Here is a 6863-nt window from a genome sequence, read left to right as displayed (position 1 = left end):
TTTTAGAGTTCTTTGTATGTTTTGAATATATAGTTACTCCTCTATTGGGTGTGGAGTTGGTAAAACGTTTTCCCATTCTGTAAGCTACTGCTTTGTCCAAATGATGGTGTCCTTTGTCATGTAAAAGCTTTTCAGTCTCAGCAGGTCCCATTAATTAATTGTTGATCTTAGTGCCTGTGCTACCAGTGTCCTGTTGAGAAGGTCTTTTCCTGTGCTAATGAGTTCAAGACTATTCCCCATTTTCTCTTCCATCAGGTTCAAGGTATTTGGACTTTGGTTGAGGTCTTTCATCTATTTGGAGTTGAATTTTGTATAGGGTGATAATTATGGATCTATTTGGGTTCTTCTACATGCAGCCATCCAATTTGACCAGCTTCATTTGTTGAAGATGCTGTCTTTTTCCCAGTGTGCCTTTGTGGTTTTTTTACTAAAAATTCAGGTGTCCATAGGTGTGTGTGTGTGTGTGTGTGTGTGTGTGTGTGTGTGTATGTTTGAGTCTTCAGTTCATTTCCATTGATCAACACGTTTGTGCCACTACCATATGTTTTTATTAGTATGCCTGTGTAGTACACCTTGAAACCAGGGATGGTGATACCTCAAGAAGTTTTTTATTGTTTAGGATTATTTTAGCTATCCTATGTTTTGTTTTATTTTGTTTTGCATTTCCATATGAAGGAGAAAATTATCCTTTCAGGGTCTGTGAAGAATTGAGCTGGAATTTTGATGGATTTTGCATTGAATATGTAGATTGCTTTTGGTTAGATGGCCATTTTTATATATTAAGCCTACTCATCCATGAGCTTTGGAGATCTTCCCATTTCTGATTATTCTTCAGTTTTTTTTCTCCATGTGTTAAAGATTTGTTGTAGAAGTCTTCCAATTGCTTCCAAACAGTCAGCCCAAGATATTTCTTAAGGCTATTGTGAAAGATATTGTTTCTTTGATTTCTTTCTCAGTCCGTTTGTCATTTGTATATAGAAAAGCTACTGATTTTTCTGTATTGATTTTGTATCTTGCTACTATGAAACACTACTTGAAAGTGTTCATCAGTTGTAGAATTTTACTGGTGAAATTTTAGGGTCTCTTATATGTATGCAATCACAACAAAGATACAAATAAAGATGCTTTGGTCTTTCCCTTCCTATTTGTATCCCTCTGGTCTCCTTCAGTTTCCTTGTTTTTCTAGCAAGGACTTCAATTACTATATTGAACAGGTATGGCAGTTCCTCAGGAAAATGGGAATTGATCAACCTCAAGATCTAGCTACACCATTTGGGCATTTATTCAAAGGATGCTTCATCCTACCACAGAGACACCTGCTCAGCCATGTTCATTGTTACTCTGTTCATAATATCCAGAAATTGGAAAAAAATCTAGATGTCAACAGAAGAGTGTATATAGAAAATATAGTACAAAACATATACAATGTATCTTAAAAAATGAAATTCATAGGTAAATGAGTAGAACTAGAAAAAAATCATCCTAAGTGAGTTATCCAGGACCAAGAAAGATAAATGTGGTATATGTTCGGTTAGATGTGGATATTAGCTGTTAAGACAATGCTATCCAAGCTACAATCTGTAGAAAAAGAGAAGTTAGAGTAAGGGACTAGGAGGGACCAATAGATCTCCTTAGCAACGGGAAATAGAAAAAATAGTTACGGAAGGATGTCAAGAGGGACTGTATTAGGGGATTTATTAAGGCAACTCCATGTAGTTAAAAGGGAGGTTTATTTTGTAGGGGAAACTTACAACAGGTAAAGGGATAGGTTTCAGGGTCCAGGAGAGGTGAAGTGCAATCCAGCGGTGTTCTTCGGAGAACTCTGCTCCGTCTAGCATCCAACATCCAGGATTACCAGATCCTGGTCCTTCCTAAAGTTACTTATCATTTTCTTCTTCATTTTACCTTTTTTATACTGCAACATTTTCAATTTCTCTAGCGTAATTGTTCATAGCCCTAAATGTAGGTTGAAAGTTGGATTGTACTGTTCTTGATAGAATGATAACAATAAGAAACTGGGAGAATCTGTCCGACTCCATGTTGTTGCCTCAGGCAGCCCACATCAGATCTTCGATAGTCATTATTCTAATCTGTCCATTCCCAGGATTTAGAGTGGAGAGACCTTTTTGCTGTCCTGAAGGCATCCCTTTCCAGAGTCATTCAGTCAGTACAACATACAACCCAGTCTTCTCCTGATCATTTTTTCTTCTTCTGGGCCACAGCGCAATGCTTAAAACTGACCCCAAATAAACCTTTTACACCTCTTTTTGCCTTTTCAGCTCTGCAATGTGTCATGTGTACACAACTTCCATCTACCAAGAGTTGTGAGTCATCAAAAGAAACCTGTGAATCAAAAATAGACCAGATGTGTTTCCTAGTGACAGTCTCTACAGGTAATTGAGGATTTGGAGTATTCAGAGTGATTATGCTTGCACTCGAGGAATGCAGCCTTTCTCAGATTCATGGGCAGAGAATGAGAGTGTGGGAGATTGTGTTTCTGTATAAAAGTAGGAAAGGGCTAGCCTACTTTGGGTATCGCTTGCCAATAATGATAGTTCAAATACATAAATCAATTAAGATGAACAATAATGTTTGAAGGCTCTCTTTTTCTTTAAATTTTTTAATTCATTTTACATACCAACCACAAATTCCCCTCTCATCCCTCCTCCTGCTTTCCCCAGCACTACCTTTTCCTCCCCCAAACTCCTCCTGCCCTCTGCCAACAGGGTAAGTTCTCCCATGAGGAGACAGCTAAGCCTGGTACATTCAGTTGAGGCAGGATCAAGTCCCTCCTCACTTCATTAGGGGTGAGCAAGGTGTCAGATCATACATAATGGGATCCAGAGAGCCAGCTCATGCACCAGGGATAGATCCTGATCACACTTCCAGGGGATCCTCAAATAGACCCTCAAACTGCTCCTGTATGCAGAAGGTCTAGTTTGGTCCCATGCAGGTTCCACAGCTGGTGGTCTGAAGTTTGTGAGTTCCTATGAGCTTGGTTCAGTTGTTTCTGTAGATTTTCCCCGTCATGATCTTGATCCCCCACCCCTTGCTCATATAATCCCTTTTCCCACTCTCTCTTTGACTGGACTACTCCCAGAGCTCAGCCTGGTGCTTTTTTGTGGATCTCTGCATCTGCTTTCATCAGTTATTGGATGAAGGCTCTATGATGACAGTTAGGGTATTCACCAATCTGATGACCAGGGTAGGCCAGTTCAGGCACCCTCTCCACTATTGCTAGTAGTCTAATCTGGGATTGTCCTTGTGGATTCCTGGGAATCTCCCAAGCACCAGGTTTTTCCCTTACCCCATAAAGTGTCCCTCTATCAAGATATCACTTTCATTGCTTTCCCACTCCATACCTCCCCCAGCTCAACCATCCCGTTCCCTCATGTTCTCATCCCTGATTCCCTACCCTCTAATGCCCCCCTCCATCCCCAGTTTACTCATGGGGATCTCCTCTGCTTCCCCTTCCCAAGGTGATCCATATATCCCTCTTAGGGTCCTCCTTGTTTCCTAGATTCTCTGGAATTGTAGGTTGTAGTCTGGTTATCCTTTGCTTTACATCTAGTATTAACTTGGAGTGAGTACATATCATGTTTGTCTTTCTGAGTCTGGGTTACCTCACCCAGGATAATATTTTCAAATTTCACCATTTGCCTGCAAATTTCTTTTTCTTTTTTTTTTATTTTATAGTTTGAAGATTTTGCTGATTTCTTTTTTTTTAAATTTTTTTAATTTTTATTTTGCAATACAATTCAGTGTTACATATCAGCCACGGATTCCCTTGTTCTCCCCCCTCCCGCCCCCTCACCTTCCCCCCAGCCCACCCCCCATTCCCACCTCTTCCAGGGCAAAGCCTCCCCTGCGGACTGAGATCAACCTGGTAGACTCAGTCCAGGTAGGTCCAGTCTCCTCCTCCCAGGCCGAGCCAAGCGATCCTGCATAGGCCCCAGGTTTCAAACAGCCAACTCATGCAATGAGCACAGGACTTGGTACCACTGCCTGGATGCCTCCCAAACAGATCAAGCCAATCAACTGTCTCACCCATTCAGAGGGCCTGATCCAGTTGGTGACCCCTCAGCCATTGGTTCATAGTTCATATGTTTCCATTCGTTTGGCTATTTGTCTCTGTGCTTTATCCAACCTTGGTCTCAACAATTCTCGCTCATATATACCCTCCTCATTCTCGCTAATTGGACTCCCAGAGCTCCACCCGGGGCCTAGCCATGGATCTCTGCATCCAGATCCCTCTTCGGTATATGCCCAAGAGTGATATCATTGAGTCTTGAGGTAGATTGATTTCCAATTTTCTGAGAAACAGCCATACTGATTTCTAAAATGGCTATACAAGTTTGCACTATTTTGAAGGCAAAATCTTCAAACTATAAAATAAAAAAAGGGGTTTCTAGCATGACAATTAGGGTGTTTGGCCATCCCATCTTTTTTTAATTTTTCTTTATTAAGAAATTTTCTACTCATTCCACATACCATCCACAGTTTCCTCCTCCCTCATCAAACCCTCAGCCCTCTTTCCAAAGCCACCTCACATCCCCACATCCCCCAAATAGAGGTCTCCTATGGGGAGTCAGCAGAGCCCAGCACACTGAGCCTAGGCAGGTCCAAGCTCCTTCCCACTGCACCAAGGCTGTATAAGGCACAGGGACAGACCAGGGACAGATCCTGATCCCACTGTCTGAGTGTCTCCTAAACAGTTCGAGCCAAACAATCATTTTTCGTATCTAGAGGATCTAGTCCAGTCTCATGGGGGCTCCACAGCCACCAGTCCACAGTTCATGGGCTTCTACTAGTGTTTGCCTGCAAATTTCATGATGTCATTTTTTTTTTTACACCTGAGTAATACTCCACTGTGTATATGTACCACATTTTCTTTTTCCATTTTTCAGTTGAGGGGCATCTAGGTTGCTTCCAGGTACTGGCTATTACAAATAATGCTGCTATGAACATAGTTGAGCATGTGTCCTTGTAGTATGATTGAGCACCCCTTGGGTATATGCCCAAGAGTGATATCATTGAGTCTTGAGGTAGATTGATTCCCAATTTTCTGAGAAACAGCCATACTGATTTCCAAAGTGGCTGTACAAGTTTGCACTATTTTGAAGGCAAAATCTTCAAACTATAAAATAAAAAAAAAGAAAAAGAAATTTGCAGGCAAATGGTGAAATTTGAAAATATTATCCTGGGTGAGGTAACCCAGACTCAGAAAGACAAACATGATATGTACTCACTCCAAGTTAATACTAGATGTAAAGCAAAGGATAACCAGACACCAAGTTTGGAGGAGTGTTCTTAATGATCCTCAGGTATTTATAGGTAAATATAGTCATGGATGAAGGGATTTATACACTAAAATTCTAGTCAGCACCTTTGTGAATAGAGTACTCTCCGTGTGAAAAATTAACAGATGAATGATTGACCATCTTCCAGGGATCCTGTATCTTCTCATTGATGAAGTTATGATTCATTTCAAAATACTTATTTTTTTCCCTTTTGCCTTTCTTCCTCTGCAGATGAACATCATCTTAAAATTCGGAAATGTAGTAGTAACTGCAGCAATGCTATTCCAAATCAATCCCAACATGCATGCTGCGATTCACATTCTTTGTGTAACAAGCCATAAATAAGGCTTGGTCCTTTCTTGGCCTGTTCTACTTAGGTAAGCCCTTATCCCTTCCCTGGACTCTTGTAGCCTCACAAGACTGAACCATTAATGTCCAGCGCTGCCATGACCCTGACACCTGTCTTAGCATCAGGTGTTGATATTTTGACAGTTGAATTTTCTCTTTCCATTTCAAGGATTCTGATTTACTTCCTTTTCCTTCCATCTTTCAGCATTGACTGACATAAAGCACATTCTCCCTGCTCCTCTCTTGATTGTTACCTTCTTACAACATGTGTCGTAACTGATAAATGCTGTGATTAAGGGTTGATTTCCCTGTGACTGTGACAGCTCTGACACCTACTTTTAGTGAAGCTTCACTTCAGTGATGCCTTCCTTTTCTGCCAGACTGGCCAACAAACAAGACCTCCAGCATCTTACTTCGTTCTTCTTCAGAGAATGTAGGGCATATATTATGAAGTTTCTCCCTGCTGTGACCTGAGTAAAACAATGAAAGGAGGAAGGATTCATTTTATCTCTTGATTTCAGAGGTTTCCTCCATCATGGTGGGAGGATGCAGTAGAACAGAGCTTTTAAACTCATGGCCTGTGAGAAGCACAGCTGAGTAAAATGGAAGGAATCAAGAAAAGATAATAGCACCCAAAGAAACATCCCTGGTTACCTACTTCCTCCAACAAGACTCCTCAAGAAAATTCTCCCATGTTTTAACATTCTGTAAAATCTTAAAATGCATTGTTAGATCAGAGACCTCACATGCTAATCATCTCAGGAAATGTCTTCACAGACACACTCAGAGGTGTGCTTGTGGAATCCTCAGACATCCTCAGTGCCATCGAGTGACTAGGAGGAGACATCCTGGGTGAAGGAGCTCCTGCAGCACAGTGTCCATCTCCGCTGTCTGGCCACTCACACATGTGCTTCATTGTCCTTCTGGAAAGCTCTGCTCCTTAGCTTTACTTTAGTACATTCCATAGTTTTTGAAGTTGGGGTTGTTTGAGATATTTATTTTTCTAATTTCCATAGATTTTATGCTCAGCCTAGAAAATGTAGGCCTTGCTGTCTAGACAAAGCACTGCTAGTGATTCCATCCTCAAGACAGAGCTTCTTACATTGTCAGTGGACATTTCAAAGCCTTAGAAACATGAATAGGTCATGACATGTGTTTGTTTATATTTAAACACAATTATTTATTACAAATATTGAACAATCATTTTTTTCAGAG

Source organism: Peromyscus eremicus, chromosome 7 (assembly GCF_949786415.1).
Source record: "Peromyscus eremicus chromosome 7, PerEre_H2_v1, whole genome shotgun sequence".
NCBI classification, from domain to species: domain Eukaryota; kingdom Metazoa; phylum Chordata; class Mammalia; order Rodentia; family Cricetidae; genus Peromyscus; species Peromyscus eremicus.
This window is presented reverse-complemented; position numbering follows the sequence as displayed.